Genomic DNA, 18,587 nt, shown 5'->3' with positions numbered 1-18,587 from the left:
AGCTCCCTTATCCAGCAGCTTTGTGGTCTTTATGGGATCGAGAAATCTCGCACTACTCCATACCATCCGGCGGGCAATGGTCAGTGCGAACGCTTTAATAGGACTCTCCACAACTTGTTGCGTACTTTGCCTGTGTCCCGGAAGAGAGATTGGGACTCCTGTCTGCCACAGGTGCTTTATTGTTATAACACTACTCCCCATCAGGCGACTGGGGAATCTCCTTTTTTTCTTATGTTTGGTCAGGAGCCTAGGCTTCCAGTTGATTTCCTTCTAGGCAGAGTGGCGGAACCCGTGAGTGGACATGTCCATGATTGGATTGAAGAACATCGGACTCGACTACAGTTGGCCTTTGATGGGGCCAGGGGACGGTTGAAGATGGCGGCTGAGCGCCGGAAGAAGAACCATGACCAGCATGTTCGAGATCGCCCTCTAAGTGAAGGCCAGCTAGTACTCATTCGTGATTGTAGTACCAGAGGGCGTCATAAAATTAGAGATTGGTGGAGCTCTGTGATGTACCGAGTTCTAAAAACGCCTAAGGCTGGTGGAGCAGTTTACGCCATCGCACCTGTGGATGACCAGACCCAGGTCAGGCACGTCCATCGAACTTTGTTGAAGGCCATAGTAAATGTCTCTGGTGTCTGCCCTGGTAACCCTTTGCCTATGGAGTCAACATTTTCATCAGATGAATCTTCGGATGATGAGGACCTGGTGGTGTTGAGGCAGGAAGGCCCGGGGGGAGTGTCTGGTTCCTCACTGTCTAGGCCAGTGGCAAGGACATGTGCTGCTCAGAAGTCTCCTTTGCGGCCTGCTGAAGTCCCAGGCCCCTCAGTGGTTTCTCCATCAGTAGTGAGTCAGCCACTTGGTTCCAGAGTGGTTCCAGCCATGAGTCATCCTCACTCCCAGGAAGTGGAAGTGCGAAGGACAACCCGAGCAACGGCAGGCCAACACTCTAACGCTTACCATCTTCCGAGGCCTGCGGGGGTGATGGCACAAGGGACTGTAAGCTCTCTCGACCCTGTGTCTAATGCAGTTGCTGCCCTTTTTAGACCCTGGAGTTAGACTTTGTATTCCATCGTCGGGTCGACGATTTAAAAAGGGGGGGGTAGACTGTGGCAGTATGACTATTTTAAGTACCTGTGCCTTTAAATGTGCGGGCCGATTTGTATTGTAATTCGTGGTAGCGCCCTATAAAAATGGCAGTGGTTGGCTGGGGGTCGAACGCTGGCAAGGTTCTTCCGGTTACCTGACTTCGTGGTAAAGATCTGCATACGACGGATTTATTGGAGGCGGCTGTTTGGTAGGTGGCAGCGGGTACGTTTTATTCCATTCTGTTTCGGCTCACTTGTATTCAACCGGTGGGTGCACGTTGCTGCGGGTAAATGGTGGGGCTGGCGACTTGTAATGGGCTTGTGTAAAATCGCCCGTAAGTTCGATCTAGGTTCGTGATTGTGGGTTTTAATTAACTTGTTTTGCCTGGCGCCATCCTTTGCAGGCAACGTGGAGGGAGTTTATCCGGCTGGTTGGAGATCACTACGCCATTAAGCATTGCTGCTCTGCCTGCTTTTACAGCTGCGGTCTGGATTGCCTGTCCTGCAGTTGCTGCTGCTTTGCCTCTTTGCCTCTGCTCTTGTTTCCTCCCTTTTTTGTATTGAATGTGAGGGATTTTATCTTGTGTGTTTTAAGATTCTTTGGGGTTGGGATGCCATAAGGGAGGAAGGGAACTTTGTGGTGGCATGTTGTATTGTGTGTATGCATGGGAGTTGTAGTGTTTTGTTTCAGGATGCCATCTGCTGTTTTGTCTGTTTAACCTCCTACCCTGTGTGGACCAGCCCCGAGGTTTTATCTCGTCGTGTGGATGGTGTTTTTAATTTTGTTTTAATAAAAGATTGTAAGTGGAGCCACGTCTCTTGCTGCCGTGTATAACGGACCTGAGTACCTTTCTCTTGGAGTTTCATTTAGCTTAGGAACTATTTCCCTGGGCGCAATTCCCAGGGTGGCGTAGTCGGTGTCTTAAGGGGTGGTTCCCCTGAACTCTGAGCCCAGCGCTGCGACACATACATGCTTTTATCTCCTCTTATCTCGATTATTTTGGTTCTGTATACGCTTCTTTGAGCCACCATGCTATCAGTCTGTGCCTTTAAGTGCGGTGTTCATCCATGAGCTTGCTTACATCTCTATACTGCCTTCTGGTTCCTTTATAATTAATTTGAATGTCTTTATTAATTAATCAAGGCCAGACATGGGTTGGCCATGAATGCATTTATGGTCCGATTACATTCACACCAACATTCTCTTTTAGTTTGTTTATCTTCTAACCTGTATCTTATAGTATATTTAATTTTACTCATTACTGGATGCGGAAAATGTGCACTCTGGAAAATATCATCTGAAGGCTGTTAGAGCCTGAATGTATACTTCTTTAGAAATCATATTTAACTAGTTTTATTCAACTTGTACTAACTTGTTTCTTTGTGGCTATTATTGGTTTCTATTTACCTTTTTCTCTCTAAAGCACTGTATGTACTGTAAATTCTGAAAGTAAAACTATTGCTGCATTCCCGTTAAAGGGAATGCAAGTAGTCATTACATGTCTTTGTAATAAGTATTCAACCCAGTCTCATTCATGTAGCTTTTTTAAAGAGTTAGGAGGAACAGACAAACTGGGCCACTTGTAATGGACACTGAATCCTTAGTTCATATGAGGCTATCCTGCTTCTTTTCTTGACAGCCGTAAAAATACCCTGAGAAATTATTTTTTAGGATAAATTCCCCTTCAGGCAAACATGCTATGATGGATACTATGTAACTTCCCTACTCAAAGCAAGCTTTTTCTTTATAAGTCAATGTTATGTTTTCTCTGTAATAATGCTCTACATGATGCATGTGACAGACTCAGCTATCTAGAAGCTGGTAATTATCAAGGTTTCCTGGTTTTTCATCAGACACTGGGGATGCAGTAACAGTCTGTATGCCAGTATGACAGTCTGCATGCCTGTATGACAGTCTGCATGCCTGTATGACAGTCTGTATGCCTGTATGACAGTCTGCATGCCTGTATGACTGCCTGTATGACTGCCTGTATGACAGTCTGTATGCCTGTATGACTGCCTGTATGACTGCCTGTATGACAGTCTGTATGCCTGTATGACTGCCTGTATGACAGTCTGTATGCCTGTATGACAGTCTGTATGCCTGTATGACAGTCTGTATGCCATTCCTGCGTTTGGAATGTTTACACCCAACCAACATCAATCATATGCAAGCTGAAGCTGCACATTGAGTTCTTCAGTCTCACAATTAAAAAGTTAATAAACTGCTGTCTATCTGCCCATCCATCTGCTAGGCATTGTAGGAGCATAGGGAGCCAATTTATCCCCATCACTGCTTTATGCAGTATTATTCCCAAATATAATACGCCAACCATATGACAATACTATCAAGATTTATGGCCTGGCAGACATTTTGTTTAGGTATTTGATATTTTGGCATATGGCAAGAAGGATCCATAAATTTCTGGTCTGTGGGTTCATAATTCAGCTTCATAGTAATTAATCTCAATCATTTTATGAATGGGAACTAGTATTAATAATGTCAATCAACAGCAAAACAAACTGAGTCTCACCTTTCAGTTTTCCAGCTCCGGAAGTCTAATAAACAATGATTTGCAGATGGCCTAAAATGAAAATTATACTGCAGTAATATTTAGGAAGCACTTGTAAATAGGCTATAATATGCATATACTGAATGCATATTACAAAAATGACATATTGCATAATATGATACAGTGACAGGGAGGATATCAAGTATTACTGACATTGCCACTGATCGGGTCATTATGTGACAGTAAACCCATTTTGCACATACTGAAATTCACTTGAACATGATTACCTTTAAAACATAGTGCAATTAAATATATCAGCATGTATTATAATTCTTTCCTATTTAATGTTTTTATATTTATATCTAATATTTCAGAACTATTCCATTATTATATATGTTGCACATGTTTCTTATATTTGTGTAAATGAAACTACTGTGACCCTCTACTTGAGAAGGGGTTAGGTGTTACGTCAGGCCATGATTGACGGTGGTTCACTATGTGGCTTACAGACCGTAGGGTACTTTATTCTCAAAACATAACTCAAAAGAACGAGAAACATAAGAGAGTAGGAGGGGTCTATGCAAAGGCAGATAGGTGGTACAAGAACTAACAAGGTAAGAACTGAACACAAGGAAATACAGAGGAATCACAGAGACTCGGAACCGGGCTGACAGCAGGGAACAGCTAACAGCAAACACATTCACATTCAAACACTTTTGGTAGCAAACCAGGGAACTAAGAATAGAATGTTTCTCAGTATGTGTACTTGACCATACCTTTGTTCTTGCTAACCTGTTGTACGTGGTCTTCCATAGCTGAAGACCATTTTCCAATATTAAAAATAGATGTACAAAAGACGGTAAAATGTCGTTCTTGCCTTGACCCAAATGTCACGGTTGCAAGAGTTGCATCCTTGTCGAACAGGAACAATCTGAAGATTCGATGCATCCCAAGTTCATTCTTTGGAGTCGAGTTAGCAAGACTGCTCTTGCCAAGACCACAAGTACAATCTTTGCATTCTTGATATTGAGAAATACTCTGGGACTTAAAAACACAGCTAATGGGGTCCTGATGACAGACTGGTGCGGCTCCTTAACAAAACACAAACACTAGAAAATAAGAGATACGAAGAACAGAGGACTTGGATATAAACTGGGCACAGGAGTAAATATTCAACTAAAGAACATACAGAGAACACAATAACACAAAAGGCAAGAATCGAACTGGGCACATAAATGCAAGGTACGTGATTAACACAGGGTGGACAGTAACATAGCACTTTGGCACAAAAGTAAAAATGTCCAACAATGTAGAGGCTTGTCTGTAACAGTTAAAGATGAATTTTTAATTTGCTGCGACCTCAGTTTATTCAGCCTTGGGGTGGCCCACAAAACAAGGAGAACTATGGGATGTAGAATGGGATGACCAGCGGCACCCGCTAGCCAAATAGGGAACGTAGGAAGACAATGGACAGAACAGGACAAGGTAGGGACCGATTCTGACATTAGAGAAGATGGATAGATTTATAAGATTCTGCCATTGCAGCTCTGGGGAAGCTCAATGGAGTCATTTACAGATGATGAAGACCTATTGTATTTGTATGTGTTTTGTGGTGCTGAAAAGCTGACAAATGTTTTTTTAAAATGCTATGACAGGGAGCTATAATTCAATCTTCAAAGCTAAAACTGTCAGAGTTTTGTATTGAGCTGTCAATATGCCGGAATGTGTCATCACCCCCCACAGAGTGTATAATTACAGGTGAATAAACACAGTGGACCACACATTTCCTTAGGTATGTAAGGCAATCATTAGAGATACAAAAGACTCATTTGGTAAATAGCTTTACAAAATGAAATTGAATTGACCGAAATATAGTGGTGGCATATTCCATGCTAGCACAGTTGTCTCCAGCGTTGAGGGTTTAAATTTTTCCTTCACTCCGTATGTGTGTGGAGTTTACATGTTCTTCCAGTGATGTGTGGGTATCCGTCTGGTTCCGTCTAGTTTCCTCACAATGTTCAAAGACACGCAATTAGTTATTCTATAAATCACCAGGAGGGTATGACTGTGTGTATGCATGTACCCTGTGATGGACCGGCATCCCGTACAGGGTGTAAGCCCAGTCTTGTGCCCTATGATGGCTGTGATAGGATTCAGGTCTCTGCTGTGACCCTGACCAGGATAAACAGATGGAAGATGGATGGATGTATAGATAAGCTAAAATGTCACAGATCTGAAAATGAAGGTATGATTTGCATTTATCTGTCATTCATTACTATAAATCATCAATCCATCCATAACCAATCCATCTATAATCCATCAATTCTCCATAACTGCTTATCCATGGTCAAAGCAACCCTGAACCCTGGATAGGATGCCAGTTCATCACTGGTCATCCATGCACATACAAACACACAGACGTGCCATAAGGGTGGTTTGATTTAAACTCACCTAAATTTTAAATAATAAAATAAAGGTTACAGTGCTCATTTTGGAGAAATATACATACATTTTAATGTACCACTTGCTGTGTTTTTTTCCATTAGTATTATTCTCAGATTTTATCATTGAGTACCTATATGATTGATGGATTGAAGTGACTGATTTCAAATGTCAAATAACCGTATATAAAATATTTTGTCTATTTTTGATGTTATTTCTCTCGGGATAGGGACATCATTTTTCAGTCTTTTGTCTGAAAATAGTTACCTACTTTTGCCACTGATATGGCATCCATCCATTTTCCAAACCACTTATCCTACTGGGTCACAGGGGGTCCGGAGCATATCCCGGAATCAATAGGCACGAGGCAGGGAACAACCCAGGACAGGGGGCCAGCCCATCGCAGGGCACACTCACACATGCACTCCTACGGGCAATTTAGTAACTCCACTTTGCCTCAGCATGTTTTTGGACTGTGGGGGGAAACCCCACTATGACATGGGGAGAACGTGCAAACTCCACACACATGTGACCAGACTCGAACCCGGGTCCCAGAGGTGTGAGGCAACAGTGCTAACCACTGCACCACCATGCCACCCTGATATGGCATATGACTTCAATATATATAGAAAATTTATTTATTTACTAATATGTTTCTGAACACATTAGTGTATTGTGCACCAAACAAACATTATGCATGACTGAAGTATAATTATTTTGGAGAAAAGAATCACAACTATTATGACACTTAGCATCTTTATTTCTCATCCTCTGAAAAATACAACATAGTGGAAGCCATCCTTTTCATATAAAACGGAATCCCTGACACTCAAATTAATGCTTTGTTATTTCCTCAACTAGGCAATTGAAAAGGTATTCTGATTGTGTGATATGGCTTGTACACAGAAAATAAAACACTAAAATCATTTGTGATGTCAGCAAGAAAACACCATAATCTGTCAAAGGAAGAGGGTACAATTATCTGCAAAGTGTTCTCTATCGAATTGTTATACATTTCCCATAATAGAAAAAAAAACTGAAAAAATGCACTTCATTGACAGTGTTTGAACCTATAAAAATATCACCCTTAACAGGTAGATATACAGTAATGGATGTCCAGTGGTTTTTCTGTATGTTGCGGATGAATTTACTGTGGAGATGGAACGAGCTCATTGCCGAGAATCATCGTTTGGGGGCATATTCTCATTTCAGTGCACAATCAATTAGCATTTACTGCACTTATGTTATCTGGCAGTTGCTGAGCTCTTGCCCTCAGGGTGATAAATCACCCAAACTATTTGGAGAATATGAGCGTTGTAGAGGGGGCATATGGAAAGTACCAAAGTACCAATATCCTGTCCAATGTAACAGAACAGCGCATAACTCTGTAATCGCCTAAATCTTCCATTTAAAGGACTGAACACTGCACGTGTTCCTGGGAGTGCAGGAGCTAAGTTCTGTGACAGAAGGGAAGTATTGTGTTTTCTTAGATGTGTGTTCAGCTCCAGAACAACAGAGACAAGGGGATGGATATGTTCTAGAGCTTTACTTCAGTGCTGTAGCCTCAGGAAGCTTCACTGAGTTAATAGCACTCATTCTGCCTGGGCTTGGTGTGGTCCCACTTCCTAAAGGGAAGTGTGGGGAAGCGTGTTCTTTGCACCAGGGAAAAAGTGCCTTAAGCATAGTCAGTATCACTGACGTAGCTCAAATCCTTTTGCGGTCTTTAATCTCATCCATGATGCGATGCATTGTGAACATTTATTAAATATGACATAAAACTGTAGCCTTGAGGTAATATGCTCCTCTGTCACTATGGAGCTGAATGTGGTAGAGCTGGCTTTTCATAGATGAGTATCAAAGTTCACAGGGCCGGGTTTTGTTATCCCAACTATGTGTGCGTCTGTGTGTGCTTGTGAGGTTACCTTTTCAAGCGCTCGTCCTTCATCAAGGCCTTTTGTTGCAAGCAGAATAAAATGTTTTTTTTCGGTGGCCATGTACTGTGGTGCTTATCTCCACATGGATTGTGCTATATTCCATCACTGCAGGAAACATCAGATATTATTACACCCATTTAGAGTACAACACAGACTTTCATTAACCTCGAACTATTCCATTGCTATCGATCCCACCCCATAACATTCTATTGCTTTTGAAAACATCAGAACTCCTCCTCTTGGCTGACCATTTGAAGCAAGCGATGATACAGCAGTCCTGTTGAAGGACACACACACAGAGCAACCTCTCTCTTATTTTTCTCCATATCATGGATGATGAACATTCAGGACAGAAGTTTTTTTCCACACAGTAATATATCATAGCAGATATGATTTGATGATGGAGTACGATTTATGATTTATATGTTACATTTTGATGCTTATATTATTTTTGATACTTACATTTTAATGCTTATTATACTTTGATGCTTGATTCAATGTAATTGTAGCAAGTTAATCTTATATAGCCTCTAACGTATAATTGGAAGGCTATAATTCTTTCATTAGACAACTACCAGTTATAAGCACCACAGATCAAACAATGTAATGCAGTTTCTGGTTGATGTTCTGAAAGCCGTATTATTGCATAAAACTAATTTTTCCCCACCTTTGGAGCGTCTAATTAATCCTATCATGAGACCCTCCCCTGAGTACATGTTACCCATGTAAACATGGGAGGGCTGCAGTCTCGTTTAGTGTGTATGTTGTCTGCCAGCTGTACCTTTTTGCTCAACAGGCTGCAAGCTTCACCGAGTGACATAACAGGCAGTGTTAACATGAAAAGTACTGTTTCATCGGGCCTCTAGTACAGTGATTCGCAAGCCATGAGTTGGAAATGCATTTTAAAGCATTTTAAAACCAGAAAGCTCATATGCTGATTCACAGTCAGATTTCCCAGTCCCAATTAACCTATATAAACGGGTCTTGGGTCTGCAAATGCTTCATACAAAACTAGTCAACACTCAACCAATCCAAGAATCCAAACTACAGATGCTTAATTTAAAATTCACTGGCACATCCAATCAGATTTGTGCAGTAGGCATTGATTGGTGTAAACCGTAGCGTGCTTGATCATATTATGAATTTAAACCGATACTTGATATAGGGTCTCGACTGAGCCGGCCTGGTAAAAATTGGGTCGTGAAGCAAAAAAGGTTGCGAACCACTGTGCTAGTAGACCTGAGTGTAGTGATGACTGTGAAAGTAATGTTCACAATACCAGCCTATTCTAAATGAGTAATGCTAATAAGGTCTTCCAATCCAACTTACACTCTTTTCATATATTTTACGGCCGACTAAACTACTTAATGAGCTTTTCACTGTGAAAGGGGATATTGATGATGCATCTATTATTCTATCAATGCACATGGCTACTTAATAATATATTGTTTGCTCGGATCGCTTAAAATTTCAATAACTGTTTTGAGAAACGAGTGGTAAGAAAATACAGCTTTGATTTTTGCTCGCTTGTGGCATTTGTAGTTTTGTGTTGTCTGACAGTCATTGACTTTTCAAAGCTGAAGGAAATGAAGCAATATCCCCATTGATATCTTAATTTAACACTGCCCACTTATTGGACTATTTGGTTTCTCTTTCTGGAAAATATATCAGTGTGAATATCGTATCCTTACCTCGAGGTAAAAAAAAAAAAAACACTAATCTGCTCTGGTGATTACAGTGAAAAAATTTAATTTGCTGTTGAATAAGGATTTATAAAAGAGATAAGTACAAAAATGCATATAAATAATAATGAAAACATTACAAAGTAAAAAAATATCCATCCATCCATCCATTTTCCAAACCGCTTATCTTACTGGGTCGCGGGGGGTCCGGAGCCTATCCCGGAAGCAATGGGCACGAGGCAGGGAACAACCCAGGATGGGGGGCCAGCCCATCGCAGGGCACACTCACACACCATTCACTCACACATGCACACCTATGGGCAATCTAGCAACTCCAATTAGCCTCAGCATGTTTTTGGACCGTGGGGGGAAACCGGAGTACCCGGAGGAAACCCCACGACGACATGGGGAGAACATGCAAACTCCGCACACATGTAACCCAGGCGGAGACTCGAACCCGGGTCCCAGAGGTGTGAGGCGACAGTGCTAACCACTGCACCACCATGCCGCCCCTGTAAAAAAACATATATTTTTTAAAAATTAAAAATTTCTTTTGACAATCAAAAATTACCACTTATAATTAACACTTATACTGCTCTCAAAATGGATCGATGGATTGGTGGATAATGAAAACATAGTTGTTACACTACTGAGAAACTACGCATGAAAAACATTTAGCACAAGACTTGTTTTCACATGGTGGAGGATTCGCCAAGTGATCTTTGGTTGCTGGTTATAGCGGATGAGATGGCGCAGCTGTCAGGGCAACTTTATAGAGGTACCTGCCTTTCCATTAAAAGTTCTGAAAATATGACGAAGTTCACCTTGATGCAAGCAACTACAGGGAGTCACTGAAGAGAGACAAGCTGAGGAGTAACATGAATGCTACTGCATTTTGAATCACAGAACATGCTGCCAGTCCTACAAGTCAAGACTTACAATGATCTAGCCTTGAAATGACAAGTGCCTGGAAAAGCATTTGATGTGCATGTTGTAGTAGATGTGGTCTGATCTGCCTGATGTTATAAGAAGTGAATCTACAGGATCGGGAGACAGATGTAATGTTGTCAGCAAACGATAGCTGGTCCTCCATCACTATCTCTATATTGCGAGAAAACTTTGACTACGCTGGTGATCCAAGCTAGACAGCGATGTTACTGCTGAATAGTTGAGTTGCCAGGTAAGAAAGAAGCTTGGTCTTCGAAAGGTTCAGCTGTGGATGGAGATCCTTCATTCAAGCTACGATTCATTCATTAAATCAGAGAGGCACACAGGAAGTCAAGCTGAGACTGTAGTGTTCTCTGGACAGAAAGTCTTCTGTTTAGAAATGGAAGGAAATTTCATGTGGCTGAATGATCAGACCTAATCTAAGCATTCAAAATAGTCTGGTACTACTGTACCCTGACTCTGAATAATGAAATCATTACCTACCTACCCCTTTGGGAGAGAATATTAATGCACCTCTGTGTGGATTAATCAACATAATAAGCTTAGCCAAATGTTTACAAATGGTAATATGCATCTAAAATGTACACAATTACTTATATGATCTTGGTCTTCTAATATGGCCATCCTACAGAAGTCAGAATGTTTATTTTTTAATGTATTGAAAAAAAAAACACATTGAGTGAATTTGGTATGCATGTAAAAAAATCGAATGGCATTAGCAGTAGAAAGGGGATCATTTCCTCACAGAATCAAGTCAGATGGGAAGTTATGTCTTGCCGTGAGTTGAAGGCCAGTGGAAAACCCCTGCTAAGAGCACAGTACTTTGGGATTCGACATACCACAAATACAGCCGAGCCTTCTTGGTGAAACAGCATGCATGCAGACAAAAAAATCAGTGCGATGTGGTGTACAGACACAATGCAGGAAGCCATCCCTTCACCTAGTGGATTTCAACATTGCAGTTCAGTTGGAAAGTTTAACCAAGACACTGGGGCTAAGGGGGGCTTTGCTTGCTTTTACTGCTATTATTTGAACAATAAATTATGGATGAGAGTTAAACACCATGGTAAATGACACCATTAACATAACACTGAAAATCCATAGACCTCAGCAGCTACTCAGGCATATCTTGGGTAAACCCCCATCACTATAGACTGTAATGTGATTTCAGTAGCTGTGCAGTCCTACCACACTGCAAATGCTCACACAAGATGTAAAACGCATGAGGTCTGAACTTGTGTATCTGTTATGTATACATTCAATAATAAGCTAATCATCTGCTGAAGCTGTGTGATGTTTTCATGAAGATCAAAAAGTAGTTTGTGTGTTTTTTACTACAAATCATAGTTTTTAACTAAAATTTCTAATATAATAGCCTTTATGACAGTATGTACGAAAGTAAGAGTTGTCCATAAGTCAGACATTCTTAACCTGGGCACTGTCTGTATTCTACTGTTTTGTATGTATTGTATCTGATATTCTTTTTGCAGTTGATATGTGGAATGCGGTTGCAATATGGTAAGACTTTCATAATACATGGTTGCATTTGTGAATGCGGAGAGCAGACAGGGACACCCCCCCTCCCAAACCCCCTGCCCATCCTGGCACACGTGCAATACTTTACATCAAACAGAGAGAAAATTCATCATCAGATTTATTTTCAGTCAACAGAACACCTCCAGCAATCATTCCCCAGGTTCCAGCTCACACTGATACTTGCTTTGTACTCCCCAGGTTAGTATGCTTGTGCCATTATCACAGCAAGCAATGCAATCGGCCCGCTCTTCATGGATGTGCCGATTATGGGGAAGACACAGAAACACAGAATTCTGAAGAAAGGTTAAGTATTCTTACCAGCTTCCTCACGCCCTAATGCTTTGGCAGAAATATACCATAATATTTTCCAGCTCCTCAGTCGCCCAAGCTGAAATGGAAGGGAATGCTTCCCTCACTTCTTATACCTGCAAGACTCAGAATACATACTCTCACTGTTATACTCTGCCCCCAGTGACCTCTCCCCCACACACACACATACACACAGATTAGGTATCTATATCTTTGTGGGGACATTCCATTCATTTCTATCGATATAACCCTAATCCCAACTACAGTATAACCCTAACCCTACCCAGCCCTAACCTTTACTATAAATAACCAAACAAAATACAAGACGTTTGTTATTTGTTTTTTGATTGCATTCGCAGATTTTTGTAAAATTGAGTTTCCCCTTGTGGGAGGTCAAAATAGCATATTTTTATCACATTGTGTTGAAGTGAAGGGCAGGTGCGATACCCATGTGTGCCTCCACTTCCTGTTTATCCTGATTACCCCTGATTCTGGGCTGTACTTCGGCCCTGTGCTCCTCTGACTAGCCTCCTACTCTACAGCAATTTGTCACGAGTTCAGTATTGACATGCAACCATTTGGCTTGTTGCGATGCTTTATGTAAGTCAGCTATGTGGAAAGGATATAAAGAATGAACACATGTAACGATCATTTAATCCTTAATGGATAATTCAATCTGTGTAATGAGGCCAGCTAATAAACAGCCATGGCCTGTTTCTATTAATATTAAAACACTTCTTCCCAACTTAATCTAGCCATTCAAATCAACCAAGCATGGGTACCCTCAAACCACATGAATGTTTTGGTTTAAAAAAGCCAAGAAAACCCTTAATTATGATATAAATAGTTTAACTAAGGAAATGGGCAATTATGGAAACTTATAATAATATATTAAAACTTTATTAAAGTCAGAGATGCGTACAGTACCATAGCAAAAAGAAAACATTCTTGAAATTAAGAATATTATCTAATATAAAAGATGAAACATTCTTTTGACCTGATTTGCACTTTTGGTTTAACATGCACTATAGCACCTCAGAGTAATTAGTGTTTTGAGGACATAGCGGCTCAGCAGGTAATTATTGCCTCAGAGCTCCTGGTTGTGGGTCTGCCTTCTTCAGAAGGTTTCCTTTCAAAACCCCATATCTGCAGTCCTAGAACACGCTGTTCAGTTGAACTGCTGCTTCAGTTGCCTGTGTGACAATACAGGGCACCTCAGTTTTTCCCAAACTTTTCTCTCTCGCGGCATATTATTTACGACGAAAACATCTCACATCCACATGACATTCACCAGTCACAAAATAACAGGTTTTTCTGTTTATCGGGCACTGGCCCACAGGCTACTAACTTTTAATGTGGAACATGGGCTTTTTTAATGTGGAACTCTGCAACTCAATAGCTCGTAGAATCTAAAGCTTTGTCAGAAATGGTAGTTGTTTTCATCATGAATTTTGCTTGTACATCAGTTTAACTTTTCAAAGAACTGAAATGTTCAGCGTGCTGCCTGTTTGGTAGAGAGATGTCTTTTCAGTTTAATGAGAACCATCACTTCCTTTGAGAGTTTCTCCAATCAAACCAAGCATCTCCTTTGCACATGAATCTATAATTTAAGTAATCAGCACTGAATCGTCTACTCACCACTGCAAGGCGGAGATGGCCGTGGTTCATGGTCAGAAGTCCTTTTCAAGTATTTGTCCATTATCTATCAGCTAGGAATGGCAGAATGTCAATAGCAGACAACTGTAGGCTATACTGTAATTGTTCTTACTTTTGAATGCAGTTATGTTGTGCTGTGTGCAAGGTGTGATTGGTGTTTGGTGGATGCAACCGCAATAGGATCTCAGAGTACAGACCGATAACGATGACGACAGATCAAAGTGCAACACTATTATTGGAGAAGTGTAGCTTAGAAATCATGACATAAAATTTTAATTATTATTAATGCAATAAAAATGAATATGGATATTTCCTGTGGCACACCTGGGCACCGTATGGAAAACACGACCCTAGACATTACCCTGTGCAATACATCAACATTTTGTCAATTGATGACCATGAGTAGTTAAAATGCTACTGAAGATGTGTAGCTGCATTTCTCTATCCTATGAAGTAGGTGTAAACATGTTCCTTCGGGGTAATATAAGTCTTCCGATTCTGAGTCTTTAAAAAGCAAACAGAAGTCATGTAGAGAGCTTTGTGCAATAACCATGGTAGGAGGAGTGCTGACCACAGACTGTCTGGAGGGAAACAATCAGGTATATATATTGATTAGTCCAATCTGTCTGCATTTTGTATGTCTGATTATTCTGTTTTGTTTTTCTCTCAGTAGCAAGGACCAACATTCTGCCAGCATCCCTACCCTGCCCCCATCTATGTCCAAAAGTTTCATATATTAAACATATTAATCATTGCCAAAACCCGAATACAGTAAGTATGATAATAGACCAATAATGTTAATTAGAATGTATTTTAATGTGTGTAATAATGAATATGCATAATGTATATTAACTGTACAAATTATGTACCTGTGAATCATGATCAAATTTATTGTACTTGTGGGTAATGAGAAAAACAAGTTATAATAAAAAAGTATGCTTTTCTTGGTAGATAAAAATACTAAATCACTTTCAGTAATACTTCTTTAATACACCACCAAGTTCTCCATCCATCCATCCATCCATCCATCCATCTATCCAGGGGTTATCCTGGACAGGATACCAACCCTTTATAATATTTTACTTCCTACATGAAATCATGTCAATATTATTAATTAAATGCCCCGTAGAACTGTAATGTTGTGAAAGAGCTAGTTAGAACTTAAATATACATTTTAAAAACACGCATGCTTAATATACAATTACAACATAAGTATCCCCTGCTTTATGGAAGTGGAGTGTTTCTATGAAACCTTTTATAAGCTGAAAAGGCATAACGCAAAGAAGCAATTACCATTAATTTACATGGGAACAATTTTCGAGCATTCCAAGACTGAAAAAATACCCTATCAAATTATACCAAATTACACACAAAAATTTAAAGAACACCAACCTTAAGTAAAAGCAGGAATTAGTTGATAAATACACAGACTATATAAAGTATAAATAATGTATGCATAGTATAGTTTCACCTACAGACAAGGGTGTTGCTAGAAATTTTGGGTCCCATGAAAGTGTATCATTTTTGACCCTCAACTCAGAACAATCCAAGATTGCATGAAATCTTTAATAAATTGCCTTACCCCCCATTTTACAGCGCCCCGGCTTATAGAATCAATGTGTTGCTTAAGGACAGGGATATGTTCTGAAAAATGCATCATTAGGCGATTACGCCATTGTGAGTACTTCTTGGATTGTATTTACACAAACTTATGGCATAGCCTAAATAACAAATCAAAAGTTTGGTAGAATAAATACAATAACCAGTAACATAGTTGTTTATTATCATTAACAAAAATGATGTATTGTACATTATTCTGTGTGTTATATTTGTTTGCACCAGCATCACCGCAAACATGTGACCAATGCTTTGCACTATGACGTCACTAGGCAATTGGAATCTTTCACCTCCATTATAATCTTATGGGATTACCATTGTATATGCAGTCCACTGTGTTCTGAAATGTCATTATATAGTTCATGACTATATATCTATTAATTGGCTTGCTGATCAACAAATGCTAAACACTATTTTCGCTTTTCTTGTTTTTTCGTAATAGCAAAAATCTTCTTTGGTTACTTTTGTAAAAACAAAGGGGCATAAAGCAAGCTCTTGTAAAGTGGGCGATACCTGTATATAAATACAGCACTATGCTATTGTTATTTAAATGAGGCACTCTACCTGTAAAGTTGTAATGTCAGGATCGGTGTCTGTCTTGTCTCATTCTGTCCTTCATTTCCTTAAGTTCCCTGCTCTCCCCTGTTGACTAAAATGTTTTGCTGTTCTTTCTAATTATTCCTAGTCTAACCCATGTCTTGATATCCTCCCAATGTCAAGGTCCTAAGTTGTAGTTCCATGTTTGGCCATCTGGGAGTCCTGTTATGTAGCATAAAAGGATCCCCAGATGGCCAAACAGCCATCTACAACTGTTCCTTTAGTGTTACACCCAGGACTCTGTTTTTGTTAACTTTATGTGTCCCTTGTTCCTTGTGTTTGACTCTGGTTTAGGTCCTTGCCCTTAGTGTCTTTGAATCTGAATAACCCTTCTTTGCTTGAGTTGAATATTAAGTGCGGTGGCGGGATCGGCCCCTGTCTTTTGTCTGTTCCCTGCTTGGTCAGCAGGAGTCGCTGGCCATCCTGAGTGTTTATCTCCCGATGTGTTCTCCTGTAGCTTGGGCCATCCCTTTTGTTTTGTGTTCAAAGCTGGTTGTTTTTTGTATAGCCTTGGTTAATTACAGACTTGTCTTATGGTTCTTTGTTTTTTCTCTCTGCTTGTAGTAATCACCAGTTACCCTTGTGATCTAGTATCTTTTAATATTTGATCCTTTTTCTGTTTGTTACCCTCACCTGTAACATGAATGTAATGTATGAATTTAAGTTCCTGCCCTTACTTCAGTCTTTACTCGATCATTGTGATGAAGCTTATTAGCTTTAGTTTGCTGTGTTTGCTTCTGTTTGGATGCATATGATTCTTTGTATTTTGATTCCTGGTTTGCTGTGTTTGTTCCTGTGCTGCTCCCTAGTTTAGTTTTTGTATTCTACTTAGCCGCCTTTGTTAGACCCCTTGGGGGTTGTTTTAGTTAATTGTTACTTTGAGTTCAGTACAGTCCCTTGTTTTGTAAAACCGTAACGTGGATTGCCCTTTTTCCATGCTCCGCCACCATGCTGTGAATAGCTTGCAACTGTGTCCTGTAGGTCCTTATATCTCTTGGTGCTTAGTTCTTGAATAATCGTTAATAAGCAGAACCTGTCCCTCATCTAGGCCTTGTTACATGTGTATAAACTTCCCTGTCGAATCTTTCTTCCCTTGTCAGCTATTGAATGTGTTCAGTGTTGCATGTTGTGACGCCCGCTCCGTCCACTCCTCGTGTGTGCCACGCCCCCTAATTACCCACGTGTGATTTCCTGATCGTGCCCAGTCGTGTCTTGTTTCCTGCTGCCTTGTTTCATGTATTTAAGTTCCTGATTTGTACTAACCCGTGTCTGTCATTGATGTTTGTTTGCGTGAGATCCCCGGTCCTGTTATTAAATTCCTGGTTTACCCCGACTTCTGCCTGTCCGCCTGCTTCCTGCCCGTTCGATCGCCGCTCTGCCCGCGATCGCAGCGTATCTCCCGTGACAGAATGACAGACCAACTCAACAAGGCACAGCAGCAGACCGAGAGCCAACGTCTCGGTCTGCTGCAAGAGGTATATTATTGGCTAAACCAGCCCGACGTCCGGGAGGATCCCGTCGCGCTGAACTTAGCCACTGACAGCTGCGATCTCCTGCTGGGGATGTCCCTAAAGGAGGGCGGACATTGTTTAGGAGAGGTGCGCTCCAACCTCAACCAGCTGGTTCAGCGCCTAACAGCGCGGAGGTTGGGGCTGGACGCATGGTGCGTCCCGGAGGTTGTTCCCCAGCCGTCCGTCCTGTCGGACGTGGAGCAGCCTCCCGCGGACACCGTGACAAAAAAGAAGAGGAAGAAACAGACGACCGCCCCTGCGATCGCTCTGGGAGCGTGTACGCTCGTTCCCACTTCTTTTTTAACCGGAGAGCTGGAGGACTCCTCGGCCGTCCTTATCGACACCACCGCTGCCAAGCTGCCCGCGCAGGCAGCTTTCCCCGTCTGGAGAAAGCACCCAGCCGCCGCTAAGCTGCTACCCCCCCTCGAGCGGTACTACTTCCGGCCCGAGCGGCTGGCCAACAAGGGGGCCCGCGCAGTGCGGGACGCTATCCCGCGTGTGCCCCGGGCACTTAAAGGGGCCACGTCCGTCTTGCCCGCACGGGACCTACCGGTACCGCCGCCTACAGCCCCTGCTCAGCCCGAGCAGCCGCCTCCTGTGCCTGCAGCCCCTGCTCAGCCCGAGCAGCCGCCTCCTGTGCCTGCAGCCCCTGCTCAGCCCGAGCAGCCGCCTCCTGTGCCTGCAGCCCCTGCTCAGCCCGTGCAGCCGCCTTTGCTGCCCCCTTCGCCTGCTGCAGCTCCCGGGCAGGCGCCCC

At 41.6% G+C, this 18,587-nt stretch overlaps 1 long non-coding RNA gene across 1 annotated transcript; it reads left to right on the top strand.

Annotated features, from left to right (window-relative positions):
- The first annotated feature begins 4,692 nt into the window (after positions 1-4,692).
- LOC125728182 (uncharacterized) lies at positions 4,693-17,448 on the top strand. Its single transcript, XR_007388952.1, has 3 exons — positions 4,693-4,843; positions 12,342-12,446; positions 14,782-17,448. It is a non-coding gene; the product is annotated as an uncharacterized LOC125728182 (long non-coding RNA).
- Positions 17,449-18,587: the final 1,139 nt, after the last annotated feature.

This window comes from Brienomyrus brachyistius, chromosome 2, assembly GCF_023856365.1.
Source record: "Brienomyrus brachyistius isolate T26 chromosome 2, BBRACH_0.4, whole genome shotgun sequence".
Taxonomy (NCBI): Eukaryota; Metazoa; Chordata; class Actinopteri; order Osteoglossiformes; family Mormyridae; genus Brienomyrus; species Brienomyrus brachyistius.
The sequence above is the reverse complement of the archived record's forward strand: the minus strand, read 5'-3'. Positions and strand labels throughout refer to the sequence as shown.